Raw genomic sequence first — 15,659 nt, forward strand, 5'->3', positions numbered from 1 at the left:
CACATTTTTTTTTTAAGTGATATCTGCATGTGCAGGTGAAAGTGGCTCAGTTCGTGCCTGACTCTTTGCAGCCCCAAGGACTATACAGTCCATGGAATTCTCTAGGACAGAATACTGGAGTGGGTAACCTATCCTTTCTCCAGCGGATCTTCCCGACCCAGGACTCAAAGCGGGGTCTCCTGCGTTGCAGGCAGATTCTTTAGCAACTGAGCTAGTAGGGCTTCACTGGTGGCTCAGTTGCTAAAGAATATCTGCATAATTTTCTATCGATTTGGAATTAGCAATCTGTCTGTGAGCAGGTCCAGTCATAAGCAGCTTCTGTGAGAAAACAGAAGCATGTCTGCCTGACTTGCTTCTCTGGGGAGCTTTCACTGTTCTTGCGCTAGTGCACATGGCAAGTTTCTAAGTGAGAAAGTAATGGCTACTATCACAGCTGGCCACTGAGGTACTTAATGGCAGAGGCAATCCCAGCTCTGCCAAGCAGTAGACATCACGAAATCAGCTATTGTCATTGTAGCCAAGTTCCGTGAATTTGTGGTGTTACTTGTTGTGTTCTTCAAGAAGATGCCTTCGCCCTGCCAGTAAGACATATTTCCATAACACACAGCCATGCACTCAATCGATGTGCATCCTCCAGTAAAGCCCAGCCCCGATGTCTTAGAGGAGCCTCTCTGCCCATTGTCATAAACCAGTCTAATTTTGTGTGAGACCGTGAAAACTCAGTGTCTTTATTACGCTTGTGCTTCTGACGGGAGGTCTGAGAAGGCACTTCTGAAGGTTTATTCCTACCAGTCGTTGTCATATTTATCGAGTCTTTATTTTATATTTTTTTCTTATTTTTTACTTCTACCAGTTTCTTGCTACCAGCCCGTCTCCCTCCACCCTCGTGCACACACGGTCAGTCATGGAATCCCGTGGACTTCAGCCCGCCAGACTCCTCTGCCCATGGAGTTTTCCAGGCAAGAATACTGGAGTGGGTTGCCATTTCCTTCTCCATGTGTGGAGTCTTTAAAGATTCCATCAGTGAGGTGTTGCTTCACCACTTGTACATGCCCTTCCTCCCTAAGTGCAGTAGAAGTCATCCCCACTTCCCAACATGTCTGTCTTCCGTCCTCTGGAGTATGTATTGCTTGAGCTCACCACAGCGTCAGGATATTCTAGAAACCCTTCTGATTGCAGTCTCTTCGGGAGGTTACAAGTGCTTCAAACCTCAGAATTTTACAAAGCACTTTTTACGACCTCAGCTGAAAGGGAAGTCAACACTCAGTGACAGTCACAGGCTTCCATGGCCTGGACTCGATTATGGGCTGTGCTTTCATAATCATCGTGTTTCCGATACCAACTAAGATGTCACTGAGAAATTTTTTTCTTTCTCATCATTGTATCTTTCATGTTTATTTAGATATATTATGGGTTTTCCTATATATCTTCCCTTAGGGATGAGGGTCTGAAGTCAGTAGAACTTACTACAACTGATTTCCAGTTAGCTGTGTTAGGACAGGAAAAAGAATGACCAGCTGCTGGATTCTTAAGATTATGTATGAAAATATGATTCGTTTTACTGTGTGAAGTCATCTGATTCTAACTTTCTGAAGTAGGCATTCAGAAAAATAAAAAAAAATCGCCTAACTACTAGGCGGTCTCCCATCCAAGTACTGACCAGGCCCGACCCTGCTCAGTTTCCCAGATCAGAGGAGAGAGGGCACGTTCAGGGTGGAATGGCCTTAGACCGAGGCGGCTGCCAGGCGTTGCAGGAGCCCCGCGTTGCGCCTCCCTTGCGGTCTGACCTGCCGATCGGGCCTGGGGCTGCAGTTCTCGAGCTGGCTCGCGCTGCACTTGAGCCGCACGACCAGCGACTGGACTCCGGCCGGCCAGAGCCTGCAGCTCGGCGGCCAGCGGAGGGCGCCCCCGCTCCGCACACCGCGAGCCCAGGCCAGCACCAGTCTGGCCCGGCCGGCCGGGGCCTGGCGTGTCTGCGGAACCTGGGGTGGGGGGAGGGGGGCTGGGTAGAGCAGCGAGGACATCTCGGTGCCCCCTCACCCCTTGTCACCCACCATCCCGTTTGCTGCTCAGGGTCAGGTGGCTCCGGACGAGCGGGGCTTCGGCCCGGGTCTGCAGTCCCCGGAGCCTCCTGGAGGTTAGGAGCAGCCCACCGGGGCCCCAGGCTCCCATCCTGCTGGCTGTGCAAATCCCCTGGAGTGCCTCAGCCCCGCCCTGTCCCCAAACCGAGGCCCGCCCTGCCCCCACGCCACGGGCCCAGCACAGGACCTTCCTGAGAGGGCGGACGAGCGACAGCCAGGCAAACGGACAGGCACTCGCACGCACCCACGCCAGGTGAGACAGAGGCAGAAAGAGTCGAGGGTTCAGAGAGAGACTGGAAGACAGCGTGTGGGCAGGGGGGGCCTCGGGCAGGATGCCGGGCAGCTGCAGAGACCACCCGGCCCTGAGCAGCAAAAGCGATGGGGGGCGGGGGGAGGTCACTCAGTAGCGGCGGGCCTGGAGAGGCCCAGGGTGGGAGGACACCTGAGATCTCCGCGCTCTGCGCCCCGCCCCCCTTCCCCCCAACCCCCTGCACGCATGCCACGCCGGGGCACTCTGACACTAGCTTCTCTGGCGTTTTGTCACTTGAATTTCTCTCCCTCTGCTCAACTGAGTGATGACAGTGTATTGAACAGCTAGGTCATTTCCAAATAAATTAAGCTTAGTGTTTCACAGGACACCCGGGCATGTATGGAGAGACCAGCACGGATGCATGGACACCAACCTTGGTAACTGGACAACCAATGGGAAATTACTGTCTGACTCAGGAGAGAGAAAGAAACCCGAACAGATGGAATGAAATGAACAGAAACACAAGCTTTGTAACTCACACCCTAATTCAATTACCAGAAAATAAACAACACTATAACCATTTTATAAAAACAATAGACCTCTCCATGACCTTTGGTCGGGTGAGGAGTTCAAACACACACCAAAAAAAAAGCCAACTTTTCCAAGTCGTGAATATGTTAGTTCACACATAGATTTTACATTGAAATATGTAATAAATAAACTTAAAATCATTGACTCACTACATAAGCATGGAAGTATTTTAAACATAAAATATGTTCTATAGTATTCAGGAAGCATTTGGCACAACTGCAAGTGTATCAGACCCAAAACTGGAACGTAGTGGAAGAGTCAGGATAGTCTAAAAATGAATCCCTAACTAAAAGGAACGCACAGGATTACTCTAGATAAAAAAGGTTAAAGAAGAGAAGCTAGAAATCAGTCAATAAATGTCTTAGGGGTTAGCTTAGAGTGACTAGCCTCTGCGTGAATCTTTAAATTTTTCATGTTTGCAGCTTCCAAATTTTCCATGGTGAGAATAATACTTTCGCCTCCAAACCAGAGTGACTTGGGGACACAAAGGTAGAAGTCGATAATTTTCGCTGCCTATGTCTGAATATTTACAGTCAGAGGTAGAAAAGGAGGAGTCTGTCCCTTGTCTAGATGATGTCAATCCCCAGGTGTGGGATGTCTCCAGCCCTGGTATAGCCATAAATGTTCCACCAGTAAAGATTTCTCTGAGACCAAATGCTCCCTAGCCGTGGAAAAGACAATATCCCTTAAAACCAGAATCTCTTGAGGGTCTTAGACCATTAGTTAACAAATACCGAGATACTGGAACTCGAATCAGCTGTGAGTCCCCCTGCAACACCCCAATCTTGCCCGTGCAAAAACCAGATGGATCTTACCGATTCGTCCAGGATCTAAGAGCTGTTAATGAAGCTGTGGTTCCCATCCACCCCATAGTCCCAAACCCAAATACCCTCCTATCCCAAGTCCCAGGAAATGCCAAGTACTTCTCAGTCTTGGACCTTCAAGGTGCTTTCTTTTGCATTCCTCTCCAACCTGAATCCCAAAAACTCTTTGCTTTTGAGTGGCGGGACTTGGAAACAAGAGAGACCATACAACTCTCGACTGGACTCGACTACCCCAAGGGTTTAGGGACAGCCCTCATATCTTCGGGACTTCCTCGGGGTGAGAACTAAGGGAATTAACTTTAACAAACAGTAGTCTAATACAGTATGTGGATGACTTGCTCATAGCTAGGCCAGATTTTACCAGCTCTCAAATGGACACTATTTAAAAGGCTAACTTTCCTGTATGAAAAGGGTTATCGAGTATCCCACAAGTAGGCTCAGATTAGCTTAACCCAAGTAAAATACCTTGGATTTATAATTACGGAGAGAAAAAGAATGCCTGACCCCGAGGGGAGATCCCTCATCTTAAATACCCCGTACCCCCAAACAAAACAACAGCTTAGGGGATTTTTAGGAAGGACCGGGTTTTGCAGGATCTGGGTTCCTAATTATGGCAATCTGGCCAGACCCCTATATGAAAATTTAAGGGGGAAAGAGGAAGAGCCACTCGACTGGCATGAGACCTGCAAGGTGGCATTTAATGCCCTAAAAGAGTCCATCACTACAGCCCCAGCTTTAGGCCTCCCCAACCTGGAGAAGCCTTTTAGACTCTATGTTTCTGGAAGGACAGGAACTGCTCTTGGGGTGTTAGGGCAGATGATGGGGCCTGTATTGCAACCTGTGGCTTATCTCTCAAAATAACTAGATGAGGTGGCCAGAGGGTGGCCCACTTGCTTCCGGGCAGTAGCAGCCACCGCTCTTATGGTTAAGGAGGCATCTAAGCTGACCCTGGGTCAGCCCACCACAGTGTATATGCCTCACTGGGTGGAAGCAGTCTTGGAAACGAAAGGGGACAGGTGGATGACAGGGGGAAGCATCACCCAATACCAAGCCCTCCTCCTTGACACTCCAGAAATAAAGTTGAGGGTCTGCCAGACTTTAAATCCAGCAACCTTACTGCCAGATCCCCCTACCTCCCCTCTGGATCACCAATGCATACAAATCACAGACGAGTTATACTCTTCTCGCCGTGACCTATCAGAGACAGCTTTATCTGACCCAGAGGAAAACTGGCACACAGATGGCAGCAGTTTTGTAGAAAAGGGAGAGAGCAAAGCAGGATATGCTGTAGCGAGCCTGGAAGAAACTAAGGAAAGTGGGTCTCTTCCCCCAGACCCCTCAGCCCAGAAAGCTGAAATTTTTGCCCTGACAAGAGCTTTGGAGTTAGGAGAAGGAAAGAGGATTAATGTGTGTATGGACTCTAAGTATGCTTTCCTCATTCTGCATGCCCATGCAGCAATTTGGAAAGAAAGGGATGCTCAGTGCCCGAAGCTCTGCTATTAAACACAAAGAGCTCATTCTCAGGCTCCTGGAGGCAGTCAAACTTCCTGCAAAATTAGCTGTCATCCACTGCAAGAGTCACCAAAAGGGGCAAGAAAAAGAGGCTCAGGGAAAGAGGAAAGCTGATCAAGAGGCAGGACGAGATGCCGGGGAAGCTACCTCTGCCACTGCTATCTGCCCCCTTTTCCCCAAGGAAACCCTGACTCCAGATTTTACCCCAGGGGGACATTCCCGATATGCTGAGCGGGGCTGGGAGATTGGGTCACATGGGTGGTTTCAGCCTGATCAGGCCCAAATAATACTCCCTGATTCTCAGGTATAAAACATTACTAACTCCTTACATAAGAGCGCCCATTTTGGAAAAGATAATCTAGAAATCTTGCTTAAGCCTATTCTCTCCCATCCCCAGTTAGCTAAGGTTGTTAAACAAGTCACACAAAATTGTGACACCTGTCTAAAAAATAACCCAAAAACCAGACCTCCTCTAATTACACCTGTCGAACATCGGGGATCATACCCAGGAGCGGACTGGCAAGTAGAATTTACAGCCATGCCCAAGACCCAAGGGTTTTCTTACTTGCTAGTCTTTATTGACACATACACAGGATGGATCGAAGCGTTCCCTACTGAGACTGAGAGAGCTACAGAAGTCTGAAAAGCTCTGCTGAAGGAGATAGTGCCTAGGTTTGGGCTGCCTCGGTCACTTCACAGTGACAACGGGCCCTCACTTACAGCCACGATACCCCAGAACCTAGCCACATGCTTAGGCATAAAATAACAGCTCCGCTCATCCTGGAGGCCTCAAGCTTCAGGAAAGGTAGAGAGAGCCAAACAGACTCTTAAAAGGGCTCTGGCTAAGCTATGTCAGAAACACATAATAAGTGGACACATATGCTGCCCATAGCCCTCATGAGGCTACGGACATCCCCCAAACGGCCACTATTGTTAAGTCCTTATGAAATGATGTATGGACGACCATTCTTAACTTCTGATTTGTTTTCTGACGAGGATGCCAACACACTCTTAAAACATATAATTGACCTGGGAAGGTTTCAGCAAGAACTCCAACGGTATGGATAACAAACCACAGGAAGACTTGAAAAATCCCCAGGTAAAGCCAGGGGATCAAGTATCAGTAAAGACCTGGCAAGAAAAAGAGAGTCCAAACCAGCTGTCCGAGAAATGGACAGGGCCATATCAGGTTGTTCTAGTGACTTCAACTGCTGTAAAAGTGAAGGGTCTATCTGCCTGGGTCCACAATTCTAAAATAAAACCCTATGGCCTACAGGAGGGGGAGACAGAAACTGAGACTCCAAAGCCAGAGGACAGCTATTCCTGTGAACCTGTTGAAGATCTCAGGCTCTTGTTCAAGCAGAACCCCATCAATCCTGCCTCAGATAAGTAAAATGCATCATATGATGTTCTTCCTCTTTCTAATCATATCTCCCTGTATGGCTATTGATTTCTCCCTAAACGAGGCATGTTCACTTGCAAACCACACTGCTTCTCAACTCAACCTAAGCAGCCCGGGCTGCATCTGCATTAATGAAAAAGGTTGGGGGTATGTCCAACCCATCCCAGGGTATCAATATCAAAGACCCACCCTTCCAGCCGAGCTATGGGCTGTTACTCAGCGCCCCTATGTGGTCATAATATGGCCTTTTGGGGAAAGGGGGAAAAAAACTTAAAGTCTTGGTACCAGCAACAACTGTCTCTATTTACCCCCTGGATGACATCTGCAATCACACCTGAGCCCTTATTTTCTCTCATGACTAACATCCCCCAAGTGACCTTCCCTATCTCTCTAAAAAGCCACTCCCTAACAGGGGTGTCAGTGAGAAATCTAGACGACTCACAATGTGGGGTGACCGTCACTGTTGAAACTGATGGGAAAAACCGGGACAGGCCCTGCAGCTGGGAGACCAGCCGACGCCACACCCGGCCAGCACGCGCCTGGCCCAGCCCGGGGAGCTTCCCGGACCCCGAGCGGCCTGGCGAGGCTGCGGGAGCTCTGGTGGGGGTTGGGGAGGGGGGTGGCTTGAGCGGGGAGGACGTCTCAGTGCCCCCCCACCCCCCGCCCCCCAACATCCCATTCGCTGCTCAGGGTCACGTGGCTCCGGTCGAGCGGGGCGTCGGCCCGGGGCCGCGGTCCCCGGAGCATCCTGCGGGCTTAGGGGCAGCCCAGCCGGGGCCCCAGGCGCCCATCCTGCTGGCTGTGCAAACCCCCTGGAGTGCCTCAGCCCCGCCCTGTCCCCAAACCGAGGCCCGCCCTGCCCCCACGCCCCGGGCCCAGCACAGGACCTTCCTGAGAGAGTGGACGAGCGACAGCGAGGCACACGGACAGGCACTCGCACGCACGCACGCCAGGTGAGACAGAGGCAGAAAGAGTCGAGGGTTCAGAGAGAGACTGGAAGATAGCATGTGGGCAGGGGGGGCCTCGGGCAGGATGCCGGGCAGATGCAGAGACCACCCGGCCCTGAGCAGCCAAAGCGATGGGGGCGGGGGGAGGCCACTCAGCAGCGGCGGGCCTGGAGAGGCCCAGGGTGGGAGGACAACTGAGATCTCCTCGCTCCGCGCCCCGCCCCCCTCCCCCCAACCCCCTGCTCGCATGCCACGCCGGGGCGCCCTGACACTAGCTTCTCTGGAGTTTTGTCACTTGAATTTCTCTCCCTCTGCTCAAATGAGTGATGACAGTGTATTGAACAGCTAGGTCATTTCCAAATAATTTAAGCTTAGTGTTTCACAGGACACCCGGGCATGTATGGAGAGACCAGCACGGATGCATGGACACCAACCTTGGTAACTGGACAACCAATGGGAAATTACTGTCTGACTCAGGAGAGAGAAAGAAACCTGAAGAGATGGAAAAAATGAACAGAAACACAAACTTTGCAACTCACACCCAATTCAATTACCGAAGAAAACAACAACACTATAACCATTTTAGAAAACAATAGACCTCTCCATGACCTTTGGTCCAGTGAGGAGTTCTTACACACAACAAAAAAAGCCACCTTTTCCAAATCGAGAATATGTTAGTACACATTGACTTTTACATTGAAATGTGTAACAAATAAACTTAAAATCATTGACTCACTACATAAGCATGGAAGTATTTTAAACATAAAAATATGTTCTATAGTATTCAGGAAGCACTTGGCACATCTGTAAGTGTATCAGACCCCAAACTGGAACTTAATGGAAGAGTCAGGATAGTCTAAAAATGAATCCCTAACTAAAAGGAATACACAGGATTACGTAGATCAAAAAGGTTAAAGAAGAGAAACTAGAAATCAGTAAATAAATGTTTTAGGGGTTAGCCTAGAGTGACTAGCCTCTGCGTTACTTTTTAAATTTTTCATGTTTGCATCTTCCAAATTTTCCATGCTGAGAATAATACTTTCATATCAGTTTCGGGATCAGTCTAACACTAAAGACAGTAAGAGCGGAATAAGAAATAAGAAATGCTTGGGGGGGGGGGAAGATATGCTTGAACTAAAGGTGGTACTGATGAAATTATTTGCAGGGCAGCCAAAGAGTCACAGATGTAGAGAACAGACTTATGGACACTGGCAGGTGTGAGGAAGAAGAGGGTGAGATGAATGCAGAGGAACATGGAAACATAGTACCATACGTTAAAAGAGATGCCAATGCAATTGGCTCTATGAATCAGGGGACTCAAACAGGGGCTCTGCAACAAGCTAGAGGGGTGGAACGGAGAGGAGGAGATGGGAGAGAGGTTCAGGAGGGAGGAGACATATGTACACCTGCGGCTCATTCACGTTGATGTTTGGCAACAAAATTCTGTAAAGCAACTATCCTTCAATTGAAAAATAAAGTCATGTTTGGACTTACCAAACAAGGTCTTGTGTACTTCTAGCATGGCCTTCTGTTTCGTGCTGCCATCCTTAATTCATTCTTCCATATCATTAAACAGACTAGTCAAGTTTTTGCCAAAAACATCTTGAGCTCCTGCATCATGCTGATCAACTGCCTTCTCTCGATCCAGTATAAAATGGAGACCAAAGAAACCTTTTGTCGTTTCTTCAAGTGATTGAAGCCACTCTATGTGATTTTAAAAAATAAATGTGGATAAGACGGATATGACCAAAGCAATCTAATGACAATATCTGTGCTTCATTAAAGATCTGCAGAGAACTAGTAAATTTTTTGTTTCGTATCAGAAGAATTTTTTAAATCCACACCAACATTTCTTTCGCGTCCGCTAGCCATCTAGACAAGGAAAACTGATTTTACCAATCAATGTCCCTAGTTCTGCCCCCTCACCGTTTTTTACCCAATATGTGTTACTCAGGCAGGAGACCCTGGTTCAATTCCTGGGTCAGGAAGATCTGCTGGAGAAGGGATAGGCTACCCACTCCAGTATTAGTGGGCTTCCCTTGTGGCTCAGTTGGTAAAGAATCATTCCTCTGTACCAAGAGTAGCTCAAGTCCTCTCAAAGCAAATACAGGATGGTAGTAACTATGCAGAACAAAGCTGATTCTGTATATTTATAGTACTCACTCATGAGCTTGACAGAGGTCCTAGATCTGTTACCACATTTTTTTTTTTAAGTGATATCTGCATGTGCAGGTGAAAGTGGCTCAGTTCGTGCCTGACTCTTTGCAGCCCCAAGGACTATACAGTCCATGGAATTCTCTAGGACAGAATACTGGAGTGGGTAACCAATCCTTTCTCCAGCGGATCTTCCCGACCCAGGACTCAAAGCGGGGTCTCCTGCGTTGCAGGCAGATTCTTTAGCAACTGAGCTAGTAGGGCTTCACTGGTGGCTCAGTTGCTAAAGAATATCTGCATAATTTTCTATCGATTTGGAATTAGCAATCTGTCTGTGAGCAGGTCCGGTCATAAGCAGCTTCTGTGAGAAAACAGAAGCATGTCTGCCTGACTTGCTTCTCTGGGGAGCTTTCACTGTTCTTGCACTAGTGCACATGGCAAGTTTCTAAGTGAGAAAGTAATGGCTACTATCACAGCTGGCCACTGAGGTACTTAATGGCAGAGGCAATCCCAGCTCTGCCAAGCAGTAGACATCACGAAATCAGCTATTGTCATTGTAGCCAAGTTCCGTGAATTTGTGGTGTTATTTGCTGTGTTCTTCAAGAAGATACCTTCGCCCTGCCAGTAAGACATATTTCCATAACACACAGCCATGCACTCAATCGATGTGCATCCTCCAGTAAAGCCCAGCCCCGATGTCTTAGAGGAGCCTCTCTGCCCATTGTCATAAACCAGTCTAATTTTGTGTGAGACCGTGAAAACTCAGTGTCTTTATTACGCTTGTGCTTCTGACGGGAGGTCTGAGAAGGCACTTCTGAAGGTTTATTCCTACCAGTCGTTGTCATATTTATCGAGTCTTTATTTTATATTTTTTTCTTATTTTTTACTTCTACCAGTTTCTTGCTACCAGCCCGTCTCCCTCCACCCTCGTGCACACACGGTCAGTCATGGAATCCCGTGGACTTCAGCCCGCCAGACTCCTCTGCCCATGGAGTTTTCCAGGCAAGAATACTGGAGTGGGTTGCCATTTCCTTCTCCATGTGTGGAGTCTTTAAAGATTCCATCAGTGAGGTGTTGCTTCACCACTTGTACATGCCCTTCCTCCCTAAGTGCAGTAGAAGTCATCCCCAATTCCCAACATGTCTGTCTTCCGTCCTCTGGAGTATGTATTGCTTGAGCTCACCACAGCGTCAGGATATTCTAGAAACCCTTCTGATTACAGTCTCTTCGGGAGGTTACAAGTGCTTCAAACCTCAGAATTTTACAAAGCACTTTTTACGACCTCAGCTGAAAGGGAAGTCAACACTCAGTGACAGTCACAGGCTTCCATGGCCTGGACTCGATTATGGGCTGTGCTTTCATAATCATCGTGTTTCCGATACCAACTAAGATGTCACTGAGAAATTTTTTTCTTTCTCATCATTGTATCTTTCATGTTTATTTAGATATATTATGGGTTTTCCTATATATCTTCCCTTAGGGATGAGGGTCTGAAGTCAGTAGAACTTACTACAACTGATTTCCAGTTAGCTGTGTTAGGACAGGAAAAAGAATGACCAGCTGCTGGATTCTTAAGATTATGTATGAAAATATGATTCGTTTTACTGTGTGAAGTCATCTGATTCTAACTCTCTGAAGTAGGCATTCAGAAAAATAAAAAAAAATCGCCTAACTACTAGGCGGTCTCCCATCCAAGTACTGACCAGGCCCGACCCTGCTCAGTTTCCCAGATCAGAGGAGAGAGGGCACATTCAGGGTGGAATGGCCTTAGACCGAGGCGGCTGCCAGGCGGTGCAGGAGCCCCGCGTTGCGCCTCCCTTGCGGTCTGACCTGCCGATCGGGCCTGGGGCTGCAGTTCTCGAGCGGGCTCGCGCTGCACTTGAGCCGCACGACCCGCGACTGGACTCCGGCCGGCCAGAGCCTGCAGCTCGGCGGCCAGCGGAGGGCGCCCCCGCTCCGCACACCGCGAGCCCAGGCCAGCACCAGTCTGGCCCGGCCGGCCGGGGCCTGGCGTGCCTGCGGAACCTGGGGTGGGGGGAGGGGGGGTGGGTAGAGCAGCGAGGACATCTCGGTGCCCCCTCACCCCTTGTCACCCACCATCCCGTTTGCTGCTCAGGGTCAGGTGGCTCCGGACGAGCGGGGCTTCGGCCCGGGTCTGCAGTCCCCGGAGCCTCCTGGAGGTTAGGAGCAGCCCACCGGGACCCAGGCTCCCATCCTGCTGGCTGTGCAAACCCCCTGGAGTGCCTCAGCCCCGCCCTGTCCCCAAACCGAGGCCCGCCCTGCCCCGACGCCACGGTCCCAGCACAGGACCTTCCTGAGAGGGCGGACGAGCGACAGCCAGGCACACGGACAGGCACTCGCACGCACCCACGCCAGGTGAGACAGAGGCAGAAAGAGTCGAGGGTTCAGAGAGAGACTGGAAGACAGCGTGTGGGCAGGGGGGGCCTCGGGCAGGATGCCGGGCAGCTGCAGAGACCACCCGGCCCTGAGCAGCCAAAGCGATGGGGGCGGGGGGAGGCCACTCAGCAGCGGCGAGCCTGGAGAGGCCCAGGGTGGGAGGACACCTGAGATCTCCGCGCTCTGCGCCCCGCCCCCCTTCCCCCCAACCCCCTGCACGCATGCCACGCCGGGGCACTCTGACATTAGCTTCTCTGGAGTTTTGTCACTTGAATTTCTCTCCCTCTGCTCAACTGAGTGATGACAGTGTATTGAACAGCTAGGTCATTTCCAAATAAATTAAGCTTACTGTTTCACAGGACACCCGGGCATGTATGGAGAGACCAGCACGGATGCATGGACACCAACCTTGGTAACTGGACAACCAATGGGAAATTACTGTCTGACTCAGGAGAGAGAAAGAAACCCGAACAGATGGAATGAAATGAACAGAAACACAAGCTTTGCAACTCACACCCTAATTCAATTACCAGAAAATAAACAACACTATAACCATTTTAGAAAAACAATAGACCTCTCCATGACCTTTGGTCGGGTGAGGAGTTCAAACACACACCAAAAAAAAAGCCAACTTTTCCAAGTCGTGAATATGTTAGTTCACACATTGATTTTACATTGAAATGTGTAACAAATAAACTTAAAATCATTGTCTCACTACATAAGCATGGAAGTATTTTAAACATAAAATATGTTCTATAGTATTCAGGAAGCACTTGGCACATCTGTAAGTGTATCAGACCCAAAACTGGAACGTAGTGGAAGAGTCAGGATAGTCTAAAAATGAATCCCTAACTAAAAGGAACACACAGGATTACTCTAGATAAAAAAGGTTAAAGAAGAGAAGCTAGAAATCAGTCAATAAATGTCTTAGGGGTTAGCTTAGAGTGACTAGCCTCTGCGTGAATCTTTAAATTTTTCATGTTTGCAGTTTCCAAATTTTCCATGGTGAGAATAATACTTTCGCCTCCAAACCAGAGTGACTTGCGGACACAAAGGTAGAAGTCGATAATTTTCGTTGCCTATGTCTGAATATTTACAGTCAGAGGTAGAAAAGGAGGAGTCTGTCCCTTGTCTAGATGATGTCAATCCCCAGGTGTGGGATGTCTCCAGCCCTGGTTTAGCCATAAATGTCCCACCAGTAAAGAATTCTCTGAGACCAAATGCTCCCTAGCCCTGGAAAAGACAATATCACTTAAAACCAGTAGCTCTTGAGGGTCTTAGACCATTAGTTAACAAATACCGAGATGCTGGAACTCGAATCAGCTGTGAGTCCCCCTGCAACACCCCAATCTTGCCCGTTCAAAAACCAGATGGATCTTACCGATTCGTCCAGGATCTAAGAGCTGTTAATGAATCTGTGGATCCCATACACCCCATAGTCCCAAACCCATATACCCTCCTATCCCAAGTCCCAGGAAATGCCAAGTACTTCTCAGTCTTGGACCTTCAAGGTGCTTTCTTTTGCATTCCTCTCCATCCTGAATCCCAAAAACTCTTTGCTTTTGAGAGGCGGGACTTGGAAACAAGAGAGACCATACAACTCTCGACTGGACTCGACTACCCCAAGGGTTAAGGGACAGCCCTCATATCTTCGGGACTTCCTCGGGGAGAGAACTAAGGGAATTAACTTTAACAAACAGTAGTCTAATACAGTATGTGGATGACTTGCTCATAGCTAGGCCAGATTTTACCAGCTCTCAAATGGACACTATTTAAAACGCTAAATTTCCTGTATGAAAAGGGTTATCGAGTATCCCCGAAGTAGGCTCCGATTAGCTTAACCCAAGTAAAATACCTTGGATTTATAATTACGGAGAGAAAAAGAATGCCTGACCCCGAGGGGAGATCCCTCATCTTAAATACACCGTACCCCCAAACAAAACAACAGCTTAGGGGATTTTTAGGAAGGACTGGGTTTTGCAGGATCTGGATTCCTAATTATGGCAATCTGGCCAGACCCCTATATGAAAATTTAAGGGGGAAAGAGGAAGAGCCACTCGACTGGCATGAGACCTGCAAGGTGGCCTTTAATGCCCTAAAAGAGTCCATCACTACAGCCCCAGCTTTAGGCCTCCCCAACCTGGAGAAGACTTTTAGACTCTATGTTTCTGGAAGGACAGGAACTGCTCTTGGGGTGTTAGAGTAGATGATGGGGCCCGTATTACAACCTGTGGCTTATCTCTCAAAATAACTAGATGAGGTGGCCAGAGGGTGGCCCACGTGCCTCCGGGCAGTAGCAGCCACCGCTCTTATGGTTAAGGAGGCATCTAAGCTGACCCTGGGTCAGCCCACCACAGTGTATACACCTCACCGGGTGCAAGCAGTCTTGGAAACGAAAGGGGACAGGTGGATGACAGGGGGAAGGATCACCCAATACCAAGCCCTCCTCCTTGACACTCCAGAAATAAAGTTGAGGGTCTGCCAGACTTTAAATCCAGCAACCTTACTGCCAGATACCCCTACCTCCCCTCTGGATCACCAATGCATACAAATCACAGACGAGTTATACTCTTCTCGCCGGGACCTATCAGAGACACCTTTATCTGACCCAGAGGAAAACTGGCATCCAGATGGCAGCAGTTTTGTAGAAAAGGGAGAGAGGAAAGCAGGATATGCTGTAGCGAGCCTGGAAGAAACTAAGGAAAGTGGGGCTCTTCCCCCAGACACCTCAGCCCAGAAAGCTGAACTTTTTGCCCTGACAAGAGCTTTGGAGTTAGGAGATGGAAAGAGGATTAATGTGTGTATGGACTCTAAGTATGCTTTCCTCATTCTGCATGCCCGTGCAGCAATTTGGAAAGAAAGAGGGATGCTCAGTGCCCGAAGCTCTGCTATTAAACACAAAGAGCTCATTCTCAGGCTCCTGGAGGCAGTCAAACTTCCTGCAAAATTAGCTGTCATCCACTGCAAGAGTCACCAAAAGGGGCAAGAAAAAGAGGCTCAGGGAAATAGGAAAGCTGATCAAGAGGCAGGACGAGCTGCCGGGGAAGCTACCTCTGCCATTGCTATCTGCCCCCTTTTCCCCAAGGAAACCCTGACTCCAGATTTTAACCCAGGGGGACATTCCCGATATGCTGAGCGGGGCTGGGAGATTGGGTCACATGGGTGGTTTCAGCCTGATCAGTCCGAAATAATACTCCCTGATTCTCAGGTATAAAACATTACTAACTCCTTACATAAGAGCGCCCATTTTGGAAAAGATAATCTAGAAATCTTTCTTAAGCCTATTCTCTCCCATCCCCGGTTAGCTAAGGTTGTTAAACAGGTCACACAAAATTGTGACACCTGTCTAAAAAATAACCCAAAAACCAGACCTCCTCTAATTACACCTGTCCAACATCGGGGATCATACCCAGGAGCGGACTGGCAAGTAGAATTTACAGCCATGCCCAAGACCCAAGGGTTTTCTTACTTGCTAGTCTTTATTGACACATTCACAGGATG

This window comes from Muntiacus reevesi, unplaced genomic scaffold, assembly GCF_963930625.1.
Source record: "Muntiacus reevesi unplaced genomic scaffold, mMunRee1.1 SCAFFOLD_47, whole genome shotgun sequence".
Taxonomy (NCBI): Eukaryota; Metazoa; Chordata; class Mammalia; order Artiodactyla; family Cervidae; genus Muntiacus; species Muntiacus reevesi.